Source organism: Fukomys damarensis, unplaced genomic scaffold, assembly GCF_012274545.1.
Source record: "Fukomys damarensis isolate Sample0158 unplaced genomic scaffold, DMR_v1.0_HiC HiC_scaffold_35, whole genome shotgun sequence".
Classification (NCBI taxonomy): domain Eukaryota; kingdom Metazoa; phylum Chordata; class Mammalia; order Rodentia; family Bathyergidae; genus Fukomys; species Fukomys damarensis.
Genome location: NW_022900947.1, coordinates 49,676,517 through 49,695,492, shown reverse-complemented (window position 1 = coordinate 49,695,492; position 18,976 = coordinate 49,676,517). Strand labels below are relative to the sequence as shown.

The window sequence follows — 18,976 nt, the reverse complement described above, 5'->3', positions numbered from 1 at the left end:
ATGCTAAAACAAGGTAGAAGGAATGTTTTAGTGCTCGTCAGTGCAGTGGAGGTACCTGAGCTCACATTTAAGATTGCAATATGATTTTCTAAGAAAAGGTACTACATATCCATAGAAAAATTGCTGATTCTAGGACCGGAGAAAGAAATGCATAAGATGAGCCCTTGTAGTGCCATAAAGTAAGGAAATTATTTTTTAGAAAGATGCATTGTAGCTAAACTGAAAATGTTCCCTGTGGCCAAAGCTGGGAAATCTGAAAACCAGGCAAGGAGGTATGGATTAGAACTCAAAATATATACACATACCAATGAGCTCATATTGACATAACTAAATGAAATTGTAGATAAATAAATTTTGGAACAGGCTGATCTTCCGCCTACAAAAATTACAGAGGATTTCTGTAAATGCTTCCTCTCATGAAAGCAGAGTCTGCTTCTTTTCTTAGGTGTGAGGTCTAAAATGACTTCTTTCAGAAGGCCCGGCATGAGGTCTGAGTTGGCTTTAGCAACCTATGTGGCATCCAATTGGGATAAAGATGAGTGAATTTTTTATCTTACTTAATATTTGTCCATTCATTTCTTACTAACGTCAAGACTCTAGAAAGACAGACTATTGCATTTTTTCTGTATGCAATGCGACTTTCTTCACCCCAACTTTTCTGAATTTTAAAAAGTGCTTGAACACTTACTAGCACTTCTCTACGACTTTCAGCCCCTTTCTCGTTTATTCTCTTTTTTTCCTGTATCCACTTGATAGATGCAAGTTAAACTAGCCCAATTTTCCTGAAAGTAAAAGTTCTTATTTCCTAAGCTCTCACCTCTTAGGAATACTTGGCAGTTATACTTCAGAGGTGTGTCCTTTTCTAGGAATTGTATTTAAAACGCGTAGAGCCTGAATTACAGGCACAAAACTTAGAATTGCTGAGGCAACTTCTGAATTGCATCTGTCACTGACTCAAGATACCGCAGCTCCTCTTTCTGGAAGAATGTATTTTTCATGAAACCAGTCTTCTTGACCCCTTGCCAAAACCCCATTTCCCCTTGACAAGTTTCTCAGCACTGAATCAAGCCTACCGACACTCTTTTATTTACCTCTAATCTCTCTGAATCTTATTTCTTGCCCTTAAATATTACTTTGCAAATGTCGTATTGATAAAATGTCTCAGAAATTAGCCTTGCTGCATACCTCTTCTCTTGATTCTTAACATTTATTTGAATATAAATTAGTGACTGACGTTCAATATGTTTAGTATTAAATCTTTCATTTTCTTTTCTGTGTCCTTCCAAACTCTTCTCAAAATCTTATTCTAGGTTTTCAAACCCAAAATTTCATTTTATATTTATGTATTTGGGAAGTTACTTGATATCTTTGTGCTTCAATTACCTCATTGATATAATATTTAATACTGGGTTAACAAGATTGAAATAGTACATGGAAAACATTTAGCACATTGCCTAATAAAGTGACTATACTTCATAAATTCTACTTACTACTACAGCTAGCACTACTTCTACTAATATAAACTGCTCTTAAAAGAAATGGATAACAGTTTTTTATAACAGCTTTTAAGAACAGGAATTGTCATAATTCAGTTGAAGTTGGGTGAGAGACACTACGTAGCAGATAGGGAATTGTAAATCTGAACAAATTCCCAAAGGCAAGACTTTTTATTGTCACATGAGATTTAGCACTAGAATAGGGTGGTTTAAGATTTGTAAACATAATTTTCAGAAATTAGAATATGACTATGTGTATCTCAAACATGAATACTCACCAGCAGATAACTATGGCAGCACATGCTATCAAAGTACACAGAGAAAATGATAGATTCTACAAATGAGATTCAGCTCTTCTCCCCAGCCAATCCAGTGCTGCCTCAGTAAGTCCAAGTACAGAAAGGCCACTTAGATTAACATGGTACCAACTCAGGGAGTGGACACCGTGATAGCTACTTAACAAGGCTGATCTGGCTCTCGCCATGGTATAGGGTCACAGCTCCTCCCAGCAGGTATCCATGGTGGTGAAACTCTGATATGATCTCGTTCACCAGGTGTCATGCTGGTGACCTGGTGGCAAGTGGAGTAAACTGGGATTATGCTAGCAGGAGGCTGTCAAAGAATTTCTTTACTGAACAGCTATGCAAGTACATAAGCATTTACCTTTCCTTTCGGGGGGAATCTGCTAAGGTTTCATCAGCCATAGACTTATTAAATATTTTACTGTCTTTTATACTCTGCAAAGAGCATTGTTTTTGGTTTGGAATGTGATTTAATATCACCCACACTGGCAAAACTCCCCAGGAAAATCTGGCACAAGTTTGTGGGCACTCTTTATGCTTTATCACTGAGGAATATGTTGCCAATGCAATAGTGAAATGGCCCATGAACAGTAAAAGGGATTGCAGTATTGCTGGTAGAGAAGCAAGCCCATGAAATTACATAATTTAACTGTAAAAGGTAAAGAAGATGCTTTCACTTAGCCAAAAATATATAATACTATCTATAATGTGGTCATAATATATGGATTTGAGAATGTGCCTCACTGCTGAAAGTAAAAGTAGATAAACTTTCTGCAGAATATTTGGTTTTTGTGCTCAGAGCTTTGCATTCCTCTCGTTGGGAGATCTTAGTTGACAAGAGAGGAACACCTCCATCAGATAACAAATATAACCCCACTGAGCTAGAAGTTGAAACTGACCCCAGCACCATTTTGAATTTTTCATTACTCTTAAATCATTGAGCAAGAAGGAAAGTATCTATATTTATAGGAATGCTTGATTCTAATTTCTTATTTTTTTTGTACTAGGGACTGAACTCCAGACCTTGCACTTGCAAGGCAGGCAGTGGCACCACTGAGCTAAATCCCAGGCCTTAGGAATGCTCAATTCTCACTATCAACTGGAAACATGTTTGTGATTACAACAGCGGACTTGAGGACCACTTTTGAATTTCATTTAATTTTTGAGCCTCCCTTCATTAACTGCATTTCCAATAGCACAGATTATAAAATTACAAAAAGTAACAACATGAAATGAAGAGACTTCAATATGATAACTTGTTATGTCCACGTACCAACTCAACACAAGGAAGATAGACAGGTGTCACAAACATATACCAAAAAAGAATTGACTAAGAGATAGATGGAGAAGGGAGGGACGGAAATGAAAGGGGATTAAAAAAAGAAATTAAGATACAGTGTGCATACATCCCAATTTCCCACAAGGAATGTAAGCATTATGTATATAGTCTTGGTTCTCCTTGACAAGGAGGGGAAGAGCAGATGAGTCCCTACCTTAATATGCCAGAGAGAAGTAGCATCACGAAAGAAAGGAGTCTGGCATTAATGGCAGATATAGCCTCGAGCCTTTGGAACAATAAATTCCAAAGCAGCAATGTTGTATCCCCCTCCCTTTTTTCCCAAACCAACCAGTACTGCAGTTTCTCCCAGTCTCCCACTCCACGTGGTGCTCACATTCTTTGCTAACACTCCTACCACAATGACGCTGGGTTTGTCTTCATAAATACTATTGGCCAAATGGGATACTATTTCCATGACATAAAAGCAGAGCCTTTGCAAATATCTTAATTGGATTTTCTTCTCTGGACAGCTTTCTTCTTTCCCCCGATGTTATAAAATTTCATGGCTGTTCTTATCTAATTACTATGTTGTCATCCCCACCTGTGTGGAGAGAAACCCAAATTAGATTCCCTAGGGAGGATCTCTTTCCTGAATATCAGTTACTTAATTTCATATTATTGTTGGAAAGAGTTTAATGTTTCAAAGCCATTCTCTTCCTCCTCCCACTCCCTCTCAAATATTCTTTACCTATACTCCCATCTTCATATATACAGTTGCTTAAGAAATAAATTTAGCCTTTTTCTTTTTAAAACAATGAGCATATGAAAACCGTTGTCTTCTTACCTGGTTTTGCATGTTGGCTCCTGGGTGTTATGCTTTTTCCTATGGTCAAAACAAATTCACAATAGACTTACTCTATTGTGTAAGTCTGTTATCATAACAGAGACTGAGAAAAAAAGATCACTGCCAGAATTTTTAATAAGTGTTGTGAACAAAAAAGTGAGTAAAGAAACAATGTGGGAAATAACAAATGACATTTTGAATCACACTGAGTAGGACATCACCTGCACAGAGGCAGGGCATAGAGAAGAGGAATTAAGAAAAGAATTAAGAATTAAAACACGTTGCTCATGTATACCGACTCCCCATGATGAATGTAAGGTGTCAGAGCCATGTAATAATGAAAACTTCAAAAATGTATAAAAGAATTATCAACTTATTTTTGGTTTTGTTTTGCCTAATACTAAGTTTTATTAAAATACCAGCGTCTCCTAGAAGAGATTGTAAATAATTGTTGCATTCTAAATATTAGGTGATATTGTTTTAAATCCACTTCATTTTTCTCTTTTCTAGTTTTTATTAAAAATCATTAAAGGATTTAATTTTATCCAAAAATTTGGCTTCATAGTCAAAAACTCTTCTCTTTGTTCCCTCTTTTGTTTCTTTCTTTCTTCCTTTTCTTTCTTTCTTTCTTTCTTTCTTTCTTTCTTTCTTTCTTTCTTTCTTTCTTTCTTTCTTTCTTTCTTTCTTTCTTTCTTTCTTTCTTTCTTTCTTTCTTTCTTTCTTTCTTTCTTTCTTTCTTTCTTTCTTTCTTTCTTTCTTTCTTTCTTTCTTTCTTTCTTTCTTTCTTTCTTTCTTTCTTTCTTTCTTTCTTTCTTTCTTTCTTTCTTTCTTTCTTTCTTTTATTTTTAAAATAAATTAGACTTGCCTATGCATCCAGTATTAAGGTCTTCTTTCAAAGAAGTGCAGCTGGTTCTCAACTTCCAGTAGCTCAGTTAGTTGTGTTTGTGAATTTATTTTACTTTGCTGTGGGTTTACTGGGGTATCAAGTGAATTTTTTACTACAGTAGTAAACAATGCCTGTGTAACCGTTTGTCATGTATTTGATTAAATTACACAATGTTTTAAAAGGTATTGGTTAGGGCCGGGGATTTAGCTCAGTTTTTCTGCTGCCTGCCTCACAAGCGCAAGGACCCAAGTTTGATCCCTGGTACCAAAGAAAGAAAGAAAGAAAGAAAGAAAGAAAGAAAGAAAGAAAATAACAGTTATTGGTTCAACATGAAATATTTTAAAGCATATAATCTGAGTGTTCTCTACAAGCCAAATATATAGTCCCCAAGCTTTTAATAAGGTAGAATATTATAGAGTACACAAAACTTCATAGAAGCAAAGATTAGATTCTCAACAAGGAATTATTGCATTCCAGTGGGAATGCCACTGTATGTTAACAATATTAACAAATGTATCTAAAATAGAATTAATGCTACTATAATGATTAAAGCAGTTATGTCTTTGTTATTAGTTATCTATAGGAATATGAAGACCAATATGCATGCCAATAAACTTCCAGTGAAATAGTAGTGTGCAGCTTTCTCAAATAAAATCTTTCATTGAAATAAGTCTTAGACTTTTGAAATAAGATTTTTTTTGGGGGGTGCTGGGGAATAAACTCTGGTCCTTGCTCTTGCAAGGCAGGTGGAGAAACTGAGCTAAATCCTGAGCTCTGAAATAAGATTGTTTTTTTGTCTCAAAATATTAAAACATTCTTATTACCTAACTAAATGATCTATATTCTCGAGTCATACACACAGAATATGTGTGGGTTGAGGGCTATTAATTCTTTGGCTTGCTTGATAACCCTGATAAGTGTCTGTATTGTTATAATGCCTCATATATTTCTTTTTAATTTGAGCAGCAATTTCAATATTGTGGAAGAAAAGGGAGTTATATCATGTGCTTAGCTACATGGTTTATATGTATCACAGCATTTCATCCCATAATTACTCTGTGATGGTAATGTTATTATTCTAATAACTGAAAAAAGCAGTGGTATTAATTTGCTAATGGTCATTCCTCTAGAGAGTAGCAATTTCTTCATTGCTTCAAGCCTTTATTTTTATATGACTGTTCATTATTTTCTTTAAAGACGGGCAGTATCATATACATGTATATATTTAATCAGAATACTTGGGTCATATTGCTTTCTGTTTAAACTGTAAAGCTCTGAGTCTTGATGATTTTCATTTAGGGTATAATTATTAAAATTGGAGTACCTTACTTTTGAAGCAGCACACCAGCAACCCATTAACCAATGTTTTAATTTTTATTTTCTTATCAAATAGTGGACTTCTGAACATGTTACATCATGAAGAGAATTACCATAAATTTCTAGTGACGATATCCTTAATACGGATTTTGGAAGTATCTCAAATTATAATTTTCTGAATGTTAGAAGAACATAAATGTGGGTCAGGGTGCCACTGAGAGAAAATACAGCAGAAAATTGGAAAAATAGATTGAACCTCTCAGAAAACCCTTTAATATATTTATGTAAATTTGTCCAGTGAAATAAACTTTACATATAAAAAGTGTGCTACTTTTATATATAAAATTACCTACTAAGGAGAAATATTTTATATTTGGTAGAATGAAAAAAAATTTAACAGGAAAATTCATGTCTTAACTTTAAATAGAAGTAACTTCCAACTACAAGGTGAATGGAAAGAAGAACATTTCTACTGCTCTCCACTAGAGGGTAGTGTTGTAATAGTATAACATTTGAATGAGTCTGGCGTCATAACATTTCGTTTAATGATTTTTTAAAAATTTTATTGCTACATTTGTGTGTACATAACGTTTAAATTCGTTGCAAGAAATTTATACATGTACAAAAGGGAGATAGATGCCTCAAATTCAGTTTTTGTGTTTGAATTTGAAAAAAATTATTTTAATTTTGTACAATTAATCCACTTGGAGTCTGAGCACCCGGGCGGAGCCGTCCGCACCCCACCAGGACCTCGCTGGGACAGCGCAGTGAGCGGGTACAGCACCGCACAGGCCTGGCTCGCCCCCGTCCGCCCTCTCACTCTGCCCAGCTAGAGGTTCCCACGATCCTACTTCAGATTCTGCTTCCCCCCACCCCCATCTGTGCAGAGAGAGTAGACGCGAGTTTAAACAACTGTGAAGGTGCTGCTGGCAGCACATCTGAAAAATCAAGAAATGTGCCTGTGGCCGCCTTGCCTGAAACTCAGCAAATGATAGAAAAGAGCATCTCAAGAGGGGACAAAACACCCCGAAGACAGAAGTGTCAGAGCCAGTTGTTACTCAGCGCAGTCCCTCGGTTTCTCAGCCCAGTACTCTCAGAGTGAAGAAAAGCTCCCGAGTTGCCCAAACCAAAGAACAGAGGATTCGAGAAAGAAAGCTGGCCTTACTGGATTTGGCTGCCGAGGTGGAAATTGGTTTTGTGGGATTCACTGTTGCTTCACAACTGCCCATAATGATTACAAGGCAGAAGCTGCAACAAAAGTCTGAAAAGAAAACCCATTTGCTGTGGCTGAAAAAAAAATCCAGCGTATATAAATTAGTTCTTGGGAAGAGACTGAAACTTTTCATTCTAATATAGCGTGGGAAAACGTTAAAAAGCAGATGCATGGCCATTTTCCTTGATGTTCTCCAGAGTTTTACTTTACACTTGTCTGTCTTATGATTGATATTTTAGGATATTTGGGGGTTTGTTACAGGCAGAATTGGATAGATACAACCCTATAATATATATATGCCCTCCCCTGTATAAAATTGAATGGAAATTGCACAGCAAATTGAAATAACAGATAATAGAGAAAACATTTAGTTCCCAAGTGCCAAGCAAAATAAGTCTCTTTGGGTTTGCAACATATCTGCCTTTTGGAAATGTAATCAAGATATAATCTTTGGCTAGTGCTATGTGCCTGTATTATTATTTTTTTTTAATGGTACACCAGAAAAGGACTGGTAGGCTACTTTTACCATAGTTAGACTTTTCTCCTCTCAATTTCCGCATGTTCTTTGGAAGCAGGATGAAAGCTATAAAGAAGAATCAGACCTTCCTTTCTGTGAAACCAGTGTTTGGTGCCTACTGTATGCCTGGTTAAATGGATCTTCTAAAAGCTGTCAAATAAGAAATTCTGTGAAAGATATACATCCTAACTGATTATAAGTAAAACCATCAAGACAACAACAGAGTCTTGAGATAATCTTTGAAGCTTGTGCTGGCCTGCACCAGATGTCTGCATTATTCTTTTTACTAAACGTGTAGCATACAACTGCACTAGGATTAATCACTTTACAAGAAGAAATTAAAACTAGGTTTGGTTTTCATATACAAAAGCTCTATTGAATTTTAAGTTGCAAAGGTATCTGAGCAGTTAATTTTTCATGTGCATCTTTCATTGAATGCTTTGGTTCAAAAAAGAATGCTTACAGCTTTTTAAAGACTTCACTTCTTAATGCAATTGTACCCTTCTGCATGGAAAATCATAACCAACATGACTGCAGTAGACTTCTTAGTGGTATCCAGCACCACTTGCCAAGGGCTGCTTTATCATATTAATTGTACTTGGGTGTAGGACTCTAGTGTTCTTGGGTGTATTGCATGGGATTCATTATCTACAGCATTGTACAATAATAACTAGAAAAGGCGGTGTACTTCACTGATACTTGTCTGGTAATATCAGTTCTGTGTTATCATGGAAGGCTCCCTGTGATGTAGGAAACTCGTGGGTTTTTATATATGTATAAAGGAGTATAGTTAGACTAGTGTTATGTTAATGCTTGTTTTCAACTGTAAATAGTTAAGTATGTACACGAGGCACTACTTCTGATTTATTGCAGTGTTTGGTCCTAGTTTTTACTTTTATTAAGGCATTCAGTTTTGCTTTCAATTTTATGTACCTTAGTTCCAAGTTAGATCTGCAGATGTGTACAGATAGATAGTTCATATTTATGTATTGCACATAATAGTGCTACTCAGCATTGATGCTATATTGTATTATGTAAATGATAAAAGCCATGTACAGAGCGGAAAATTAATCCACCTGTCTCTACATATAATTTATACATAGGTCTTCTTTGCTTTTACTGATTGAATTAGAAATAATAAAGTAGTAATAAAAGTAAAAATACTTTTAGATATTCTGAAAGACCTTCTGTGGAAAGACACTCTATCAGATAGTCTAAAAATCCTAAATTGCAGAGCTAGTGTCACACAACTTCACCAAGGCCAGAAATTAAAAAAGAAAATTTCATAGGCAAGTGCAAATTTTTCTTTTGCTCTGAAGATTCATAAAAATTCAAGAAGCCATAAACCTTTACATTCTTGCCTAGGGTTTTTGGGAAACAGGACATAATGTTGTAGTTCCCCAAAGATGTGAATAGATAGCCCCTCTCTATAAAGCTGAGAGACTGACTTCTGTGCAAGTGTGAAGAAATAAATTAATTTTCTTTGATGAAGGATTAACAATACATGATTCTCTCAAAGTTGTTGTTGAATGGAAAAGAATGCAAACCATGAAAATTTGTAACTACAATCCAGCTAAGATGTCAGTTTTCAGTATGAAGTGATAATTGTATGCCAAAGGCCTCACGAGGACAGTTTAAGATAAAGTATTCCATAGTATCAAATAAAATTCAAATTCTTCTGTAAAATGCAATGTAATGCAGACCTCAATGTAGTCTTAGAATAAAAGAACCAAAACATTAGCTCGCAATAAAAGTAAATACAATACTGCAAAAGATAAGAGGACACATGAGTGAAAGCCTTGGAAAATGAGATCAGAACAATTTGTTTCAAACAGAGATATTATCAGACTTCAGAAAATAAGACATTGATATTTAATATATTCCTATCCAAACTTTCTGAGTTAATTGGATGTGTGATCCTGGAAAAGGAACTCTCAGCATCTCAGTTGTTTTCTTCTATAATCTGACAGAAGCACATGCTACATCAGGAGTATCATTGTGGATATTAAACACTTTTATTAACTTAATTGTAAAAGTTATGTAAAAAGTAAACACAGGCGTTTCTATGATTAGGTTCATGGAAGATACGATCTGTAATAAATATGAAGAAATCATAGAAGTTATAAAAATTCACTTGCAAAATTTGAAAAACCAAAGGGAAATTTTGATAAATAAAGAATTACAATAAACAAAATAAGAGCCTAGGGATTGGCTCTAACAAACAGAAAAAAAAAACAGAAAGAAATAACAAATCTGAGTGGTGAATTATCAATTATGAAGAATGATTTAAATTGGGCTGGGGATTTAGCTCAGTGGCTCTGCCACCTGCCTCGCAAGCACAAGGACCAGAGTTCGATCCCTGGTATGGGATAAAAAGATTGATTTAAACTTGAAGATGCATTTTTAAAATTTATACAGAATTCAGTACAGTGAGATAAAACAATATAAACCTTAAAACAGATTAAAAGGCTTAAAAAGTTGAATAATTATCAATCAGTATCCAATGAGAGATTATGAATGAAAACATCAAAACAGAAAAGTTAGGTGAAAGGATAATAACCCTGTCTCTCAAGGAGCAAAATAAGATGCTGGAAACATTTAATAAATAGTTTCAGGGTGTGTAATGGAAGGGTAGAAATTATCAAAGTATGTTGCATGCTAACAAAATGATCCACTGCTCTGTATAACTAATGTGCACTAATAATAAAAATGAGAAAAATTATCTAGTTGAATAAGAATCTCCAATGAGCCTCCAGTAGCATGACTATTTTCACAATCCACATTCAGTACAGGAACATATTTAGAGAAGTCATATTAAACTCTAAAGCACTGAAGAGAAAAAAGGCCAATGAAGACTTCAAAATGACAAGCAGCAATATGTATGAGGAATAGAAATGAGAATGTTAACTGACTTCTTAATAGCAACCATAGAAGCAAAAATATTAGAATAATAGCTCCAATTAACTCAGAAGAAAGCTTTGCAAACAGAAATTGTAGAGCAGAGTTTAGCTTTGGCACCAGAACACAGGAAGTTGTTGGGCGGTGGAGGCAAAAGGGGACGGAGCCATGTTACCAAATCCTCCCAGCACCCCAGTATCTACTGGAGACCTAGGTGCAGCAGGATTCGTGGGCAGTCACACAGAACTTTTCCAGCTGAGGCACCAGAAGTCAGAGCCCTGCCACAGACAGAAGAAAGCTTTCTCGGGGATCTCCAGGGTTGCTGTTTTTATTCCAGGTGTTTGAGCTCAGTAGTATTTGGACTCAGACACTGACCTCAGCTCTGTCCTGAAAAGAGTGATTTTTTTTTTTTGTATGCATCAAGTTTGGCACGTGAATGGCAGCTTCCCCTTGAAGCCTGTAGTATTTGATTATTACCAAATTTAAAAAACAAATATCTGTGAGCCTACGTCATACAAAAAAATGACGGAACAAATACATAAGTGAGGAAGATAGGACCAATCTTTCCTTTAGCAAACTTCTGAATAGCATATATAGATACTCTTTTTCTAGGAGGTACAACTGGTCTTCCTCCGCTCCTCCTGTGTGGGTGTTGGAGTTAAGGACTTCCTTTCCAAGAGCAGAGAATGAGAGGGGAATAAGAGTAACTTTGTAGTAGAGAAATTTGAGTCTGCATAAAGCAGGAAATCAAGGGGAGAATCAGCAGCAATTAGACATGTTGTTGACACCGTTTCTCTTTTGCTGTACGACATTTAAAGATCCTTCTGATTCAATTCAGTGGAAATGGAAAGTGACAAAGCAGAACTTCTTGTTTATCACGGCTCTAAATGAAAAAACACTGCCATAAAGGCAATACGAAGGGTTTGTGTTCTGATGCCTCAGTGTTCTGATACAGGGAACAGCATTCTGAAGCCGTAAGGGTGCAGTGGGATGGGGTTCACTACACTGCAGACATTCTATGGATGGGCGAATTCGAGTAATTGTAGAGGTGTACGGCATAGCACCTGCTCTGGCTGACTCGGGCCCTGGGTTGATTAGTAGGTCATACAGGCCTAGTGGGTGGGAGCCTGATCAGATGTGTACTGGCCAGCTCTTCAGGGAGAACTATTGAGTCGGGAATTTAGCTCAGTGGTGCTCTGCTGCCTGCCTGGAAAGCACAAGGTCCCAAATTTGATCCTGGTACCAAAACAACAACAACAACAACAACAACAAAAAGGAGGGACAATTATTGGACGTCTAGACAGGCCCTCAAAGTTGAGTCATGAAAACATTAAAATGAGGCCTATAATACATGCAGTTTGTATACATGTATGTGTGTGTGTGTGTGTGTGTGTGTGTGTGTATATATAAAACACACATATATAACATAATATTCCTGATACAACATGTATGTATGTATACATGTATGTATGTATATATATACATATATATGTATATATGTATAGTACATAATATTCCTGATACAACATGAAGAGAAGGGCATTTCGCCTAATTGGTGAGCTTCCTCAAAACTCACAAACCAATCTAATCATCAAAGACGAATGATAATAGCCCCAATTGAGGATATTCTACAACATATCCAGTAATTTTTCAAAATCATCAATATCATGTGAAACAAATAGAGAAGAACATAAACTCATAATTTAGAAGAGACTAAGATGTCATTAAGTCTACACCATGATGTAGGCTATAATGTGAATGTTTGTAGCTCACAAAACTTCACATGTTGAAATCATTCCAAAGGGATCACACTAGTTTGTGGGGAATTGGAGAGGTAATTAAGGATCAGGATGAGGCCCTCACTGATAGAATTAGTGCCATTATACAAGAGACCTAAGAAGCACCCTTTAATTTTCCCTCTTGTGAGCACACAGGGAAAGGAACCATCTATGAACCAGGATATAGACTGCAATTTGATGGTGAGTAGTCTTTCATCTTTATCTTAGATTGCACTGTCTGATAATTTTATATGAGAAATAAATTCCCATTTTAAATAAGCTTCCCAGAATATAGTGTTATTTATAATAGCAGCGTGAAATAACTAAGACCACATGCAAGATGGTAAAAGATGAACATTGGTGGTTATCCAAGAATACTCTCTACTATCTTTGTGATTTTTCTGAAAATCTAAAATTATTCCCAAATCAAAAGTTCATAAAATATCAAGTATGAAAGAAACCTACTTTGAAACAAAGGAAAATTAAAAATAAGTATCAGCAAAGTATTGGGAATGAAAGAAAAAGAAGGAATAGCAAAGGTGTGGTAATACATGCACAAAAGTAAGGAAATGTTGATATACAAAAGTATCATGTTAATGTTCTAATTTTTTTAATTAAAATGTCATGCAAAATAAAATGCTGAAATTAACTTTATGTAGTCAAATGTTGTTGATAAAACTTATGATTCTTTAAGCAGTGTGGTAAAGACAATGTTTAATCAATAATTAGCTGCCCATGAGTACAACTAAATTAGAGATAAAAATGACATGAAGATATATAGTGTAAACCACGTTTGGAGAAATGAAACAAGAAAATAAACTGATTCTTTCCACAAATCTTATTTATTACTTAACAAAGACCTACACATTTTTAGAGTTATAATGCAACATGGAACAAAAGCAGCCCCAAGTTCATATTCTCATAGAGATTTTAATCAATGAAAATAATTGTCAATGAACAAAATGAATAAAGAAGTCATGTGCATATTGTGACATGAAAAATTCTATACAGAGAAAGGATATGTAAAGCCAGAGGTGTATCGGTAATGGAAAAAATGGACAGTGATGGGTATTGATTTAAACAATGTGATCCAGGTGTACATTGAGATAGAGACAGTTAAGGAAAGATAAGGAGGAGTTATAAAAACCAAACTTGTGCTTTTGGAAGCAGAGGAAGTTAGAGCCTTTGATGCAGATAGTAGAGCAGGTTAAAGCCCTAAAATGGAAGTTTGCAGATAATGTAGAGATACTTGCAAATAGATAAGTTGGCCTGCAGTGGCATGGCCAGAGGTTTGAGAAGTAAATCAAGAGGCCAGGATACAACAGGGCAGTACAGATAGGACCTTGTGAGTCATAGGCAACATTTCAGTTTTTGTTATAAATATATTATGAGATTACACTGAAGATGTGTAAACAGAGTACATATGCAAAATTGCATTTAAGAGGAAATTTCTGTATGCCATTAAGAAGTTACTCTGGAGTTAATCTGTGGCATGTAATTTTATTTTCTTATTGTTATCTTTGAAGCATAAACACATTTAATTTTGATGAAACCCAATTTATCTGCTATTGCTTTATTGTTCATGCACTTTTATTATCCAAGGATATTTCAGCTCCAACAAGATCAGTAATATTTAATGCATAGGTTTTGCTACTATGTTAGTTTTGCCTCTTCCAGGTAGTTCCATGATGCATTTTGAATTTTTATGTTTTCTAAGTTATTTTTAATTGACAAATGTTGAATATATTTATTACTTACAAGTTTATGATTTGAAATAGTATGAACTGTGGATGGCAAAATCAGGATAATTAGTACTTGTGCTTATCTCACATAATGATAATTTTTTTTAACAAGAACACTTGAAATCTCCTTTTAGCAAATGTTAATACAGTACATCGTGCTCAGTTACTACGTGATCATGCTGAGCAATAGATCTTATTTACTGTCACTGAAGATGTTTACCCTGCGACCAACATATTTAAACCACCCCATCCTGACAGCCAGACCAAGGTCTCACCATCCTTCCCACTGCAGTGAATGACCGTGTGGAATCCATACGAAAACCAAGTACTGTTTTACTTTTTCTGGCCAGTTTATTTCACGTCACAGAGCGCCCTCCAAATCTACCACTGCTGTGGATGAGTTACAGTCCCGGGTGCGCATGCCAGGCTTTCTCTGCTCCTTCATGACACTCAGCACAGTTTCCTGTCTTGGCTGTCGGGACTCGTGCTGCAGTAAGGGTGGCCATCCAGTCAGCACATGGGCCATTTCTCCTTTTGTTGGCTAACAGTCTGCAGTGAGACATTGGATCATCTTTTTTGAATTTTTGAGAGAGCTTTCAATAATGGCTGCACTAACTTCACTCCTATCAGCAGTGTGCAATGGTGAGGTGTGTGTGGATCTGTTTATGTATTTGGGGGGTCTATCAAATTATCATGGCATAGCTTCTATAGAAAACCATTAATTCCCCCTTTGATTAATACCTTTAATTTGCAAGCTTTGTTACAAAGGTAAATTTAATTTTACATTGCTCATTCCTGAGGCCTCTACTTTTCTTGATTTCTGTGTCTACCCATAGGCCATACTTGCTTGATTCCTCTAGCTTCATAATGAACTTTGGAATCAAGAAGTGAAAGGGCTTCAAGCACATTCTCCTTTTCCATGACTGGTTTGGCTATGATAAGGCCTTTACCTTTCCATATCAATTTCTTCCCTAACACAAATTCTCTATAATTTAAAACAGATTCTATGAGAAAATACCTATACTATGTTATCCTTCTTGTAGGTAAGAATTCAAACTTTCACCTCTAAATATACTAGCTCTAGCTTTTCAGACTGTTCCTTATTGAACTGAGGTATTTTCTTTCTATTACCAATTTGCTGGGGATTTTTGTTTGTTTGTTTGTTTTTCCAAGACAGGGCCTCACTCTGAAATTCAGGCTGGCCCTAGGCTCACTCTGCAGCCTGGCTGGCCTCGAACTCATGACAATCTTCCTGTCTCAAATGCACTGGATGATGAAGTGTTTTTAATTTCTGCATTATGATGTTTGCATTAAACTATTTTCAAAGTGAAATCAATTTTGCCTTACTGGAAAAACAATCCCTTTGATCACAATGTATGTCGCTTATATATTATTAGACTCAATTTTCAATTATTTTTCAACGTTTTTTTTTCTATATTCATGAAATCTTTTGTTCTGTAGTTTTTGTCTGTATGGTGTGTACCTCTGGTTTAGTACCATGTAATACTGTCCTCAGAGGGTAGATTTCTCTTCTACTAAATTTTCTAAAAAATAATTAAAGTAAGCAGCATTTCCTGTCTTTAAATATTGGTAGAATTCAGTAATAAAGTTATTTATCCTTGGAGATACTTATGGTGACATTTTAAACATTAATTTAATTTGTGAGACACCTGTTTCAGATTATAGTAAGTCCCTGACTTGGGAACATTTGAGTTGCGAACTTTCACAAATATGAACTGATCTCTCTTTAAGAGCATTCCTGGGTGTGAACAAATTGGGGAAGTAGCTGATGATTTTTAAGTACCAACGACATCGGGGCGGGGTGGGGAGGGGAGGCAGAATCATCCTGCCTTTCCATGCTTCTTGCTGCTGTCCTCGGGCTTCACCCTCTCCATCCGCCTGCCCTCCTCAGTCAGTAACTCTCTTCCTGTCCGCCCACCCCATGCCATCCCCTGTTCAAAACCTTGTTCTCATTCTAGTTGCATTTCTTTTACTAAGTAGCTACTTACAAGGCTGCTAATTAACCTGAAGCTATTGAGAGGATTTTCAGATGTCCTGCTTTTGATTTCCAGTTTATTTCATTGAGATTAGACGATATATTTTATATGATTTTAAAACCTTTTAAATGTATTGAAACTTCTTTTGAAATGCCTCAGAATGCATTCCGTCTTGAGAATATCCCGTTTTCTGGAGAGTGCCTCTTCTACTACTGCTCTATGGTAATGTTTTGTGTTAGTTAAATCCAAGGAGCTGAAAGTGTTCCTTACATACTCTGTGAGCACACTGATGTTTTCCCTCGATTTCCTTACCATTATGAGAAGTAGGGGTCTTGTTGTTTAATTTTGTTTTTTCCTTCCACTTCTGACACTTTTTAATTCAAGTATATTATTTTGGGGGTAAATAAAATTTTCTACTTTTAAAAAATATTCTTCATGAATTGACTTACCATTTTCAGTTATTGTTATTCCCTTTATATCTCTGATAGTACTGACTTTCTTAAAGTCTATTTTTGTATGATATTGATATAGCTAATCATCTCTCTCATATTTATCTTTTTCATTGTTAGTATTATTTTTATATTTCATTCTTTATTTTTAACTCATCTTCTGCAGCAAAAGTGTATTTCTTATAGACAGCTTATAGCTGGATCTTAGTTGTACAGTTTAACAGTTTCTCCTTATTAATAAAATGTTTTACCCTGCTTACTTTTAATGATATTATTGATATGCTTGGATAAAAGTTCATTTTGCTATGATTCTTTTATATTTCCACTTTTTTCTGCACATACTACATATGTGCTTTATACACCCACTTTACCATGTCAATATGACTTGCTAATTTTTTACTGTTTAAAATGTTACCTCTGCATGTTCTAGGAATTACTTCAGTAGTCTCTAATTACCCAAATATACCTCTGATCAACGCTGACCTGGTTCTTAATATAGTTTTAGTAAAATTTTCTCTTTTCTCCTTTGTATAATTACCATGGTATATTTATATTCATGCTGTGCTAAATAATCAACAAAATGGCATTATACTACTGCTTTTTACAGTAGCATTTCTAAATAGTCAAAATGTATTTGTAGAGATTTTTTTTTCATTCTTCATAATAGTATTTTTACAAAGTTGGTAATTTTAGATAATATATGGTTACCAATCTCCCCTTCTTTTGCTGTTCTTTTGTTTGTGGATATATCTTGTTTTGTTTTGTTGCTTATTGCTTAACCTACTGGCTAACTCAGGAGATTTCCATGAAATGTCATCTACTAAAATATTATGCTATGATGATGCACATTACTCTGCTCATTTACATATAGTTATCTCCTTATTTATTTATTTGGTTTGTCACCTGGTTCTCCAGGATCCTTGTGACCAATAACAGCATTGTGTAACCTAGGCAGAAAATTTAGCAGGTTTTGCTTGGAATTCTGGCCTAAAGAAACTACAAAATAAACCCTATGGATTTAAGCCTCTGTGCTATGTTAACTTATTTTAGAGTGTCATCGTTGTGCACATTTACTTAAATCTGTCTTACCATGCTTTATTTTTCTATTTTCCTATTTTTCTTTTAAAATTTTAGCTTTCCTATGAACTAATTATACAATTTTATAATATCACTTTTCCCCAGTTATGACCTTTCCCCCTATAACTATTTATTTTGTTTTTTTATTATTTGTTCTATGGGATAGAGCATACAGGTATAACTTAGCCTTCCTTTGTGTTGTACTACTTCAATGTTACATAAGGCACAGTGATATACTTACATTTCTTACTTCTTTGCCTTTGTACTGTTATCAGAGAGTTTACTTCTAAAAAGTGGCTCACCAACTAAACATTACTAGGTTCTGGATGGCTTACGTTTTGTTAGGGAGCTGGAATCCAAGTTCTGCTTGCCTCGAACAAAGAACTGAATAAAATGAAGAAAATGTTGTGGTAAAGTTTGTAAAAACAAAACAAAACTGAAGAGCAGAAAAGAAGCTGGCTCCACAGAGTGAGACTGAACTGGGTAAATAGAAAACAAAGGGGAGAGAAAAAAATCAAAATAAAAAATACACTCTGGCTCTGGGAAACACGTTGTGGGTGATTAAGGAAAGTTGTATCTCTGGTTCTTCATAGCTTCCTTTCTTTAATATTGTCCAAATATCGCGGAAGCTCGTGATAACTTCTACATGCAGGTCCTGAGGGGTAGTGTTTGGATCCCAGGCCTCAGGCTCATATCACACTACTTTACCAGTTTGACTTGGGTCAATCTTGCAGCCCCTCATCTTTTTGTGGTTTCCTCCACACTACCTGCTCATTTGTGCAGCAAGTGTGTGGAGGTTCTCTAAGAGATTCACAAGTTTCCTTAATATAATCTTAGTAAAGCTTTTAAATGACTCTGAGGTTTTTGAAACTCTCAAAATGAGTATCAATGTACTTATAATTTTATACTATATTTCAAGCTAATGTTAGAAATATGATAAATGTTATGTACACTATAAAGGTATCATTGTATCCTTGGTATCAAATGGTTAAGAATGGTAAGGTTCCAAACATTTTAAAACATTGATACAAATATAACATTTTTTTACCATAGATTTGTCGTTTATTTGCATTTCTAAACATTAGTTGTTATCTCATAAAACACATGATATTTGCCCAGATTAAGTGAAGGGCAGGTAAAAGTAGTTGTTACAACATTCTTTGTATTCTAAGCACTTTCAA

At 35.3% G+C, this 18,976-nt stretch overlaps 1 pseudogene; it reads left to right on the top strand.

The window, feature by feature from the left end:
• Nucleotides 1-3,496: 3,496 nt before the first annotated feature.
• On the top strand, nt 3,497-7,437 carry LOC104864000 (annotated as a pseudogene).
• The last annotated feature ends 11,539 nt before the right edge of the window (nt 7,438-18,976 follow it).